Genomic DNA, 12449 nt, shown 5'->3' with positions numbered 1-12449 from the left:
ATTACACGAATATGACATATTTAATGGAGTCTTAGAATTGAAGAAATATAGAATATGTATATTCTACAATATACTATAAACTATATATACTATACATATTTAATATGTCATGAACACTAGCCCTGAGAGGAAATGCTTTTCAAAATGACTTTTATTTTTATTTATTTTTTTTTTTCGAGACAGAGTTTCGCTCTTGTTGCCCAGGCTGGAGTGCAATGGCACAATCTCAGCTCACCGCAACCTCTGCCTCCCAGGTCCAAGCAATTCTCCTGCCTCAGCCTCCCGAGTAGCTGGGATTACAGGCATGCGCCACCACGCCTGGCTAATTTTGTATTTTTAGTAGAGATGGGGTTTCTCCATGTTGGTCAGGCTGGTCTCGATCTCTCGACCTCAGATCCACCTGCCTCAGCCTCCCAAAATGCTGGGATTATAGGTGTGAGCCACTGCGTCCAGACGACTTTTATTTTTGTTAAGTAAAACTTATTAACAGTTCCAGTACAGGCCGGTAGCGGTAGCTCACACCTGTAATCCCAGCACTTCGGGAGGCCGAGGCGGGCGGATCTCTTGAGGTCAAGAGTTCAAGGCCAGTCTGGCCAACATGGTGAAACCCCGTCTCTACTAAAAATATTAAAAAATTAGCCGGCATGGTGGCGGGTGCCTGTAGTCCCAGCTACCTGGGAGGTTGAGACAGAAGAATCGCTTAAACCTGGGAGGTGAATGTTGTAGTGAGCCAAGATCATGCCACTGCACTCCAGCTTGGGTGACAGAGCAACACTCCGTCTCAAAAGAGAGAAAAAAAAAAAGTTCCAGTACAAGCTATCATTTGCAAATATCACAGGGTTTTTATTGAGGATAAAGCTTTGCCCAAATCTTTGATTACTTCCTTAGGTTAATTTCCCATAAATAGAAGAGCTAATAAGAATTTTAAATGTTATTTATTTTATTCCTCCTGAAACATTAAATTTTCTTTTTCTTTTTTTAGACGGAGTCTCACTCAGTCACCCAGAGTCTTGAACTCCTGACCTCAAGTGATCTGCCCGCCTTGGCCTCCTAAAGTGCTGGGATTACAAGTGTGAGCCACCGTGCCTGGCTATCTAAATTTTAAAATAGTTTTTCTAGTTCTGTGAAGAATGTCATTGGTAATTTCATAGGATTAGGATTGAATCTGTAAATTGCTCTGGGCAGTATAGCCATTTTAATAATATTGATTCTTCCTATCCATGAGCTTGGAATGTTTTTCCATTTGCTTCTGTCAACTCTGATTTCTTTGGGCAGTGAGTAATTCTCATTGTAGGGATCTTTCACCTCCCTGGTTAGCTGTATTTCTAGGTATTTTATTCTTTTTGTGGCAATTGTGAATGACAATGCGTTCCTGATCTGGCTCTTGGCTTGGCTGCTATTGGTGTATAAGAATGATAGTGATTTTTGTACACTGATTGTGTATCCTGACTCTTTGCTGAAGTTTATCAGCTGAAGGAGCTTTTGGGCTGAGACCATGGGTTTATTAGATATAGAATTATGTCATCTGCAAAGAGACATAGTTTGACTTCCCCTCTTCCTATTTGAATGCACTTTATTTCTCTCTCTTACCTGATTGCCCTGGCCAGGACTTCCAATACTATGTTGAATAGGAGTGGTGGGAGACAGCATTCTTGCCTTGTGTCAGTTTTCAAAGGGAATGTTTCCAGCTTTTGGTTATTTCAGTATGACGTTGGGTGGCTTTGTAATAGATGGCTCTTATTATTTAGAAGTATGTTCCTTTAATACCTAGTTTATCTAGAGTTTTTAACATGTCAAAAGCCTGTTCTACGTCTATTGAAATAATGTAGTTTTTGTCTTTAGTTTTTTTTTTTTTTTTTTGCGATGGAGTCTTGCTCTTGTCTCCCAGGCTGGAGTGCAGTGGCGTGATCTCGGCTCACTGCAATCCCCACCTCCCAAATTCAAGCAATTCTCCTGCTTCAGCCTCCTGAGTAGCTGGGATTACAGGTGCCCACCACCATGCCCGGCTAATTTCTGTATTTTTAGTAGAGATGGGGTTTCACCATCTTAGCCAGGCTGGTCTTGAACTCCTGACCTTGTGATCCACCCACCTCGGCCTACCAAAGTGCTGGGATTACAGGCATGAGCCACCACACCTGGTCGTCTTTAGTTCTTTTTTATGTGATGAATCACATTTATTGATTTGCGTATGCTGAACCAACCTTGCATCCCAGGGATAAAGCCTACTTGACCATGGTGGATTAGCTATTTGATATACTGCTGGATTTGGTTTGCTAGTTATTTTCTTAAGGATTTCTGCATTAATGAACATCAAGGATCTTGGCCTACAGTTTTTTCTGTTGTCTCTGCCAGGTTTTGGTACCAAGATGATGCTGGCCTCAAAGAATGAGTTGGGGAGGAGTCCCTCCTCCTCAGTTGTTTGGAACAGTTTCAGTAGAAATGATACCAGCTCTTCTTTGTACATCTGGTAGAATTTGGCTGTGAATTCACCTGGTCCTGGGCCTTTCTTGGTTGCTAGGCTATACATTACTAATTCAATCTCGGAGCCTGTTATTGGTCTGTTCAGGGATTCAAGTTCCTCCTGGTTTCAGTCTTGCGAGGGTGTATGTGTTCAGGAATTTATCCATTTCTTCTAGATTTTCTAGTTCGTGTGCATAGAGGTGTTCATAGTAGTATCTGCTGGTTATTTGTATTTCTGAGGGGTCAGTGGCAACACCCGCTTTGTTGTTTCTAATTGTGTTTACTTGGATTTTCTTGCGTCTTCATTAGTCTAGCTGGCGGTCCATCTTACTAACTTTTTCAAAAAACCAACTCCTAGATTTGTTAATCTTTTGAATGGTTTTTCCTGTCTCAGTCTCCTTCAGTTTTCAGCTCTGATTATTTCTTTTTTTCTGCTAGCTTTGGGATTGGTTTGCTCTTGCTTTTCTAGTTCTTTCTCCTACGAAGTTAGGTTGTTAATGTGAGATCTTTCTAGTTTTTTTTTTTTTTTTTAAACAAGAGTCTTGCTCTGTCACCCAGGCTGCAGTGCAGTGGCACAATCTTGGCTCACTGCCACCTCCACCTCCTGGGTTCAGGTGATTCTTGTGCCTCAGCCTTCCGAATAGCTGGGACTACAGGCACACACTGCCATACCCAGCTAAATTTTGCATTTTTAGTAGAGAAGAGGTTTTGCCATGTTGGCTAGGGTGGTCTCAAACTCCTAGCCTCAAGCAATCCACTCTCCTTGGCCTCCCAAAGTGCTTGGATTACAGGCATGAGCCACCGTGCCTGGCCATTGACCTACCTTTTTGATGTGGGTGTTTAGTGTGATAAATTTCCCTCTTAACACTGCCTTAGCTGTGTCCCAGAGATTCTGGTATGTTGTGTCTTTGTTTTTGTTCGTTTCAAAGAACTTCTTGGTATCTACCTTAATTTCATTATTTACCCAAAAGTCATCCAGGAGTAGGTTGGTTAATTTCCATATAATTGTGTGGTTTTGAGTGATTTTGTCTTGATTTCTATTTTTATTGTGCTGTGGTCTAAGAGAGTGGTTGGTATAATTTTCCTTCTTTTACATTTTCTGAGGATTGTTTTATGTCCAATTGTGTGGTTGATATTAGAGTATGTGCCATGTGGTAATGAAAAGAATGCATATTCTGTTGATCTTTGGGTGGAGAGTTCTCCAGATGTCTATCAGGTACATTTGGCCCAGTGTTGTGTTCAGGTCCGGAATATCATTGTTAATTTTCTGCTCTGATGGTCTGTCTAATACTGTCAGTTGGGTGTTAAAGTCTCCCAGTATTGTGTGGGAGTTTTAAGAGATGAGGTGAGGTCCTGCTGTGTTACCCAGGCTGGTCTTGAAGGCCTAGGCTCAAGCAATCCTCCTGTCTTGGCCTCCTACAGTGTTGGGATTACAGGCATGAGCCACTGTACCCAGGCCTTTTTCTTTTTTTATTGTATGGGAGTGTAAGTCTCTCTGAAGGTCTCTAAGAACTTGCTTTATGAGTCTGGGTGCTCCTGTATTGTGTGCATATATTATTTAGGATAAGTCTTCTTGTTGAATTGAACCCTTTACCATTATGTAATGCCCTTCTTTGTCTTTTTTGGTCTTTGTTGGTTTAAAGTCTGTTTTGTCTGAAATGAGATTACAACCCTTGCTTTTTTCTGTTTTCCATTTGCTTGGTAGATTTTTCTCCATGTCTTTATTTTGAGCTTATGGGTGTCATTATGGGTCTCATGGGATGACAGATGGGTCTCTTGAAGACAGCATCCCATTAGACCTTGCTTATTTATCCAGCTTGCCACTCTTGTTTCTTTTAATTGGGGCATTTAGCGCATTTACATTCAAGGTCAGTATTGATATGTGTGGATCTGATCTTGTCATCGTGTTGTTAGCTGGAAGTAATCTTGTTTGTGTGGTTGCTTTATAGTGTCATTGGTCTATATACTTCAGTGTGTTTTTGTAGTGTCTGGTAACAGTCTTTCCTTTTCATATTTAGTGCTTCTTTTGGGAGCTACTGTAAGGCAGGTCTGGTGGTAACAAATTCCCTTAGCATCTGCTTGAGGAAAAAGGACTCTATTTCTCCTTTGCTTATGAAGCTTGGTTTGGCTGGATAGAAATTACTGGTTAGAATTTCTTTTCCTTAAGAATGTTGAATACAGGCCCCCAATCTCTTCTTGGCTTGCAGGGTTTGTGCTGACAGGTCCAGTTAGTCTTCTGGGCTTCCCTTTGAAGGTGACCTGTCATTTTGACCTTGGAGAATCTAATGATTGTGTGGCTTGGAGATGATCTTGTGAAGTATTTTGCGGGGATTCTCTGAGTTTCCTGAATTGCAATGTTGGAGGAAAGAAGGCACTCTGGCTTTTGAGTTGTCAGAGTTCTTGTGCTGGTTCTTTTTCATCTTTGTGGGCTAATGTTCCTTCAATCTTTAAAGTTGCTGTCCTTTGGCTATTTTTTTTTCATTCTTTTATCCTATTTGATGACCTTGGGTGTTTGATTGTGGTATAAGATGGGTTCAGTTGATGGGCTTAGTTTCTAGAGGATTTTAGGGGGCCAAGGCTCAGCTCAGGACTCCTGGACTGTGTGCCCCAACTCTGGGGGACTGGCATCAGGCCCTGGCTTTTGGATAAAAGCCATTTTAACTGGAGTGATATGATATCTCATTGTTTTTTCTGATGATCAGTGATGTTGAGCACCTTTTCATTTACCTGTCTGCCATTTGTATGTCTCCTTTTGGGAAATGTATATTCAGGTCTTTTGCCCACTTTTTAATTGGATTATTAGATTTTCTCTTAAGGAGTTGAGTTCCTCATACATTCTGGTTACTAATCCATTGCGAGATGGTTAGTTTGCAGATAGTTTTTTCCCACTCTGTGGGTTGTCCCCTCACTTTGTTTCCTCTGCTGTGCAGGAACTTGATGTAATCCCATTTATCTACTTTTGCTTTGGTTGGCTGTGCCTGTGGGGAATTACTCAAGAAATTTTTGCCTAGTCCAGTTTTATTCTAGTAGTTTCATAATTTCAGGTATTAGATTTAAGTCTTTAATCCATTTTGATTTTTGTACATGGCAAGAGACAGGGGGCTAATTTCATTATTCTGTATACTGATATCCAGTTTTCCCAGCATCATTTATTGAAGAGACTGTCCTTTCCCCAATGTATATTCTTGGCACCATCGTCAAAAATGAGTTCACTGTAGATGTATGGATTTGTTTCTGGGTTCTCTACTCTTTTCCATTGGTATATGTGTCTGTTTTTATGCCAGCACCATGCTGTTTCAGATACTATATAGCTCTCTAATATAAATTGAAGTTAGGTAATGTGATTCCTCCAGTTTTCTTTTGGCTCAAAATAACTTTAGCTATTCTGAGTCTTTTATGGTTCCATATAAATTGTAGGATTGTGACTGGGTGCGGTGGCTCACGCCTGTAATCCCAGCACTTTGGGAGGCTGAGGCGGGCGGATCATGAGGTCAAGAGATCGAGTCCATCCTGGCCAACATGGTGAAACCCCATCTCTACTAAAAATATAAAAATTAGCTGGGCTTGGTGGTGCACGCCTGTAGTCCCAGCTACTCGGGGGGCTGAGGCAGAAGAATCGCTTGAACCCAGGAGGCGGAGGTTGCAGTGAGCCGAGATTGTGCCACTGCACTCCAGCCTAGCGACAGAGTGAGGCTCAGTCTCAAAAAAAAAAAAAGAAATGTATCCTACAGGCCTACTACCTGGCTACTGTTGCTGATTATTCAGGGCCCAAGGGCTCTTTAGTCAGCAGGTGATGAATTCTACCAAGACTTGGTCCCTCTCTTCAAGGCAGTGTGCTCCCTTCTGGCTCAGGGGCATGTCTAGAAATGCTGCGTGGGAGCTAGGGCCTGGAATGGGTGCCTCACGACTCTGCCCAGTGCCTTATCCTACTGTGGCTGAGCTGGTATCTAAGCTGCAAGGCAAAGACCTCTTTACTCTTCCCTCTCCTCTCCTCAAGTGGAAGGAAGGTCTTTTTCGGAGCTGCCCAGGGCTGGGGAGGGGTGGCGCAAGTACTCCCCTAGTTACCCTGCTGGTGTCTCACATGTCATGTGCCCCCTAAGTCCACTGGCTCTGAGCCCAGCACAGCACTAGGACTTGCCTAATAGTTGTAGTCCTTGTGGGCTACACTTCCCTTCAAGTTTATTTAGGACCCCAGAGCCCTTTAGCACACAGTGGCAAGGCTTGCTGGAACCCAAGTTCTGACAATTGTCCAGTCCACTGGGCTGGACAATTCCCCTCTGATGAGGGCTGGCCTGAATGTTTCCTCTGTGGGCATCGGCTGAGTTCCAATGCAAATCCCGCAATCACTGTGCTCTAACTCCCGCAAGCACAAAGATTCTCTGTGCCACACAGCTGATGCTGGGGTATGGGAGAAGGGTGGTGCCAGCAATTCAAGACTGTGTTTTCTACCCTCTTTCAGTGATATGAAGTTAAAACTAAGTACTGTGATTGTTTACCTGATTTTTGGTTGTTATGAAGGTGCTTTTTTTGTGTGTAGATAGTTGTTAAATTTGGTGTTCCTGTGGGGAGGACAATTGGTGGAGGCTTCTATTCGGCCATCTTGCTCTATCTCCTAATTCTCCTAATTCTTGGTATTATATATATAATTTTTAAAAGTTCTGCCAATTTTGGTGAAAACTGTTATCCAGCAATTGATTAATCAAGTGAATCCTTGTGTCATACACAGCAGATCTATAAGGTTCTTGAGAATTTTATACCAGCAGTAACACTATCAGTTTACTGAAACGGACAGAGAGATTGGAATTTTTTTTTTTGTTTTTTTACAGACAGGGTTCACCCAGGTTTCAGGGTACTGGCACAATCACAGCTCACTACAACTCTGAACTCCTGGGCTCAAGTGATCCAGCGATCCTCCCATCTTAGCCTTGTGTGGTGGCACATGCCTGTAGTTCCAGCTACTTGGGAGAGTCTCACCGTGTCGCCTAGGCTGGAGTGCAGTGGCACAATCTTGGCTCACTGCAACCTCTGCCTCCTGGGTTCAAGCAATTCTCTTGCCTCAGCCTCCCGAGGAGCTGGGACTATAGGCATGTACCACCACACCCGGCTAATTTTTGTATTTTTAGTCAAGACAGGGTTTCACCATGTTGGTCAGGCTGGTCTCGAACTCCTGACCTCAGGTGATCTACCCACTTTAGTCTTCCAAAGTGCTGGGATTACAGGCGTGAGCCACTGCGCCCTGCCAGTTATCTTTTTCTTCCTTTATTTCTGTTGTTGTTCCACTTCTGGGAGACTTCTTCAACTTTGTATTCTAATATTTCTCTGAATGGAAAACAACTTCATATATGATTCACACACCACACAATTCACCTATTTAAAGTTCAACGGTTTTTGGTATGTTACATTATTAGTTTTTAATAATTGTAGTAAAACATATAATACAAAACAGTTATCATTCTGACCACTTATAAGTGTACCATTCAGTGGCAATAATTTAGTGTTGTGCAACCATAACCACAAACTATTTCCAAAACTTTTTCATTACCCCAAACAGAAACTTTAATCATTAAACAATAATTACCCATTTCTCCACTCTGCAACCTGGCCCCTAGCAAACTCTATTCCACTTTCTGTCCCTATGAATTTGCCAATTCTATATACTTCAAAAAAGTATAATAATACCATATCTGTCCTTTTCAGTTTGGCTTACTTCACTTATCATAAGGTTTTCAATGTTCATTTACATAGCATGAATAAGGATGTCATTCCTTTTTATGGTGGAATAACATTCCATTGTATGAATACACCACTTTTTGGGCTTTTGTTATTTTTCATTGACATATGATAATCATGTGGCTCGTGTCTGCAATCCCAGCACTTTGGGAATCTGAGGAGGGAGGATCCCTTGAGCCCAGGAGTTTGAAACCAGCCTGAGCAAACACAGCAAGATCTCATCTCTACAAGTAATTTAAAAAATTAGGCCAGGTGCAGTGGCTCACGCCTGTAATCCTAGCACTTTGGGAGGCGGAAGCAGGCAGATCACCTGAGGTCAGGAGTTAGAGACCAGCCTGGCCAACATGGTGAAGCCCCGTCTCTACTAAAAATACAAAAATCAGCTGGGTGTGGTGGCGCACGCCTGTAATCCCAGCTACTCAGGAGGCTGAGGCAGGAGAATCGCTGGAACCTGGGAGGCAGAGGCTGCAGTGAGCTGAGATCACACCACTGCACTCTAGCCTCAGCAGCAGAGAGAGACTACATCTCAAAAAAAAAAAAAAAAAATTAGGCGGGTGTGGCACATGCCTCTAGTCTGAACTACTCAGGAGACTGAGGCAAGAGACTCGCTTGAGCTCAGGAGGTTGAGGGTATAGTGAACCATGATCGTGCCACTGCACTCTAGCCTGGGTGACAGAATGAGACCCCATCACACACAAAAAAAATTGCACGTATTTATGGAGTACAGTGTGATATTTCAATAACATGGACACAATGTATAACAATCAAATCAGGGTAATTAGCATATTAATAATCTCAAGCATTTATCACTTCTTTATGTTGAGAAGACTCAAAATCCACTCTTCTAGCTATTTGAAAATATAAAATAAATTGTTAATTATAGTCAGTCTGTAGTACTATTGAACACTAGTAACTTATCCTTCCTATCTAACTATAAACATATAGATGGTCAATAGGCATATGATAAAATGCTCAACGTAACTATAAACTTCAGGGAAATACAAATCAAATTTAAAAAAATTTTTTATTGTTGGCCAGGCGTGGTGGCTCATGCCTATAATCCCAGCAATTTGGGCAGCCGAGGCGGGTGGATCACGAGGTCAGGAGATCAAGACCATCCCGGATAACACAGTGAAACCCCATCTCTACTAAAAATACAAAAAAAAAATTAGCCAAGTGTGGTGGTGGGCACACCTGTAATCCCAACTACTTGGGAGGCTGAGGCAAGAGAATGGTGTGAACCCGGGAGGTGGAGCTTGCAGTGAACCGAGGTCACGCCACTGCACTCCAGCCTGGGCAACAGAGCCGAGATTCCATCTCAAAAAAAAAAAATTTTTTTTCTTACTGTCAATCTGACTTGCATATGAAAATATTTTTTATAAAAACATTAACATTTCATGGATGTATTATTTTTAAATACATTTTAAAATTGTGATAAAAAATCTATAACAAAATCTGCCATTTAAACCAATGTAAAGTGTGCATTTCAGTGATATTAATTACAATCACAATTTTTGTTTTTTCATTGATATATAATATTATAAATATTTATGGGGGACATGTGACACTTTGTTGCATTTATAGAATGTGTAATGATCAAGTCAGGGTATTTGGGGTAACCATCCTTTCTATGTGTTGGGAACATTTTAAGTTCTCTCTTTTTATCTATTTGGGGATCTTTGACTCTTCTGTAACTGGATGTCTAAATTTCTTGATACACTTGGAAAGTTTTCATCCATTATTTCACTAAATAGGTTTTTCAACCTTTTTAAATTTCCTTTTCACCTTCAGGAATACTGAAAATTTGAGAATTTGGTCACTTTATGGTGTCCCTTATGTTACCAAGCTTTGCTCATTCTTTATTTTTCTTTGACTGAGTTATTACTATTTCAAAAGACCTGTCATCAATTCCTGAAATTATTTTTTCTGCTTGATATAGTCTGTTCTTAAAGTTTTCAAATATCTTTTGTATTTCATTCAATAAATTCTCCAGTTCCAGAATTTTTTAGTTCTTTTTCATGATATTTGATAAAGTTCTCATTCATATCCTGAATTGTTTTTCTGATTTCTTTGTAATGTTTCTAAGAACTCTCTTGTATCAAACTTTGAATTATTTTCCTGGAATCTGATAAATTACTTTGTTTGTTTTTGAGACGGAGTCTTGCTCTGTCCCAGGCTAGAGTGCAGTGGTGCGATCTTGGCTCACTACAACCTCCACCTCCTGGGTTAAAGGTATTCTTCTGCCTCAGCCTTCCCAGTAGTTGGGATTACAGGCTCACGCCACCACGCCTGGCTAATTTTTGTATTTTTAGTAGAGACAGGGTTTCACCATGTTGGCCAGGCTGGTCTTGAACTCCTGACCTCGTGATCTGCTGGCCTTGGTCTCCCAAAGTGCTGGGATTACAGTCATGAGCCACTGCGCCCAGCTGCTAAATTACTTTTCGACTGAAATCTATTGCTAGAGAATTACTGGGTTCTTTTGGAGGTGTAATATTTCCTTGTTTTTTCTTGATTCCTGGGTCCTTACATTGATATTATATGTGTGTCTGGTATAACAGTCACTTCTTCCAATGTTCTGAATTTACTTTTGTAGAAGAGAACTTCTCCCTGAAGATGTACCTGTGGTGTTGGTTGGGCAGGATACTTTGGTTTTGAATCTGGGTGTGTACAGTAGTGTAATCTCTGTATGATTCCTTCTACTATAAACAGTATCAGTGGTATCCATGACTTCCTCAGTGGCTTAGGGCAGCAGCCCCCAACGTTTTTGGCACCAGGGACCAGTTTCATGGAAGATAATTTTTCCACAGACGAGGATGGGGTTTGTGGGGGTAAGGGATGAGGGTTGGGTGGGATGGTTTCAGGATGAAACTGTTCCATCTCAGATCATCAGCCATTAAGAGTTTCATAAGCAGTGCACAACCCAGATCCCTCACATACACAGTCCACAATAGGGTTCATGCTCCTATGAGAATCTAATGCCACCACTGATCTAACAGGAAGCGGAGCTCAGGGGGTAATGTTCGCTTGCCTGCCACTCACCGACTCCTGTGGAGCCCAGTTCCTAACTAATGTGGGGGATGCGGAGGAGGCAGGGGCCCCTGGCTTGAGGCGCAGTTGACAGTGGAGGCTGTGGTAAAGTACTGCTGGGGACTGGGCTGTCAAGGGGGCCATGCTTTGGGCCCCAGAGTGGTATATACTGGCACTGGTGTTAGCAGGTCCAGGCAGGTCAATTCTTGGGACTCCAGCTGCCTTGCTGGAGTGCCAGGAATGGCAGCAGTGGATCAAGCAGGTGGGTGGGTTCCCGAGTCCTTGGGCAGTGGATGTGGCAAGGGTGAAAGCAGTAGCAGTGCTGGGACAACTCTCTGGGACCCAAGTGTTCAGCACCAGTGCTGGCAATGACTATGATGGGTGGGCTAGTACCCGGACCGACAGGTAACACATGAAGATGGGTGCCAGTTGTGGTGGTAGTGACAGATTGAGTGGCCCTGACCCCACATGCTGGGAAATGTGCTCAGGTATCACTAATTATCAATTGGGCTGGACAATCCCCAGGCCCCTGGATGGAACGTGCAGATAATTACATGTATGTGATCAATCAGTTGCTGCTTTCAAGATTTTCACCAGTTTGATGATGATGTATCTAAATGGGGCTCTCTTTGTGATTATCTTACTTGAAATTCTTGGAGCTGTAGGTTAACGTTTTTCAATAATTTGAGAGGTTTTCAGCATTATGTCTTCAAATCTTTTTTCTCCCCCTTTCTCTTCCCTCCTCTGGAGCTCCCACTATAGGTCTACAAGGAAACTTGACACTAGGGGTTGCTCCTGTCTTTCTATAGCCAATGACTTAGGTGAAGGTTGTACTTAACTACCTCAAGCCCATAAGGATGTATCATGTGCTGACAGATCTGTGTATAGGTTGGGGGATGCACTCAAAGTTGCAGCCAATTTTCAAGTATCCTTTGGATTCTGCTTTTCACCAGGTTCTTTTGCATCTTCCCCCACAGCATGTGTAGGTTTTCCAGCTGGCTGGGAATGTGTGAAGGCCTTTTATAGATGTCTAATTTTCAGAATATTCTTTAACTTGGATCATCACCTTGGGCCATCAATGTTGCAGCTTTACTCCATGCATTTCTGCATCAACCACTTTTAGCTGGCAAAGTCATAGATTCCCCTCTCCCCTAAACCCCACGCATATATATTCACTATCTTCCTCAATGAGTATATCATATATCTCCTTTGGTGACAAAGCAGTTGGTTTT

The 12449-nt window shown here is 42.2% G+C and overlaps 1 protein-coding gene across 50 annotated transcripts in view; it reads right to left on the bottom strand.

Moving 5' to 3' along the window:
- The window catches only part of PBRM1 (polybromo 1), a 144293-nt gene that overhangs the window by 43541 nt on the left and 88303 nt on the right, over positions 1-12449 (bottom strand). The gene's annotated exons all lie outside the window — the stretch shown is intronic.

The sequence above is a fragment of the Pongo pygmaeus genome, chromosome 2, assembly GCF_028885625.2.
Source record: "Pongo pygmaeus isolate AG05252 chromosome 2, NHGRI_mPonPyg2-v2.0_pri, whole genome shotgun sequence".
NCBI lineage: Eukaryota > Metazoa > Chordata > Mammalia > Primates > Hominidae > Pongo > Pongo pygmaeus.
The sequence above is the reverse complement of the archived record's forward strand: the minus strand, read 5'-3'. Positions and strand labels throughout refer to the sequence as shown.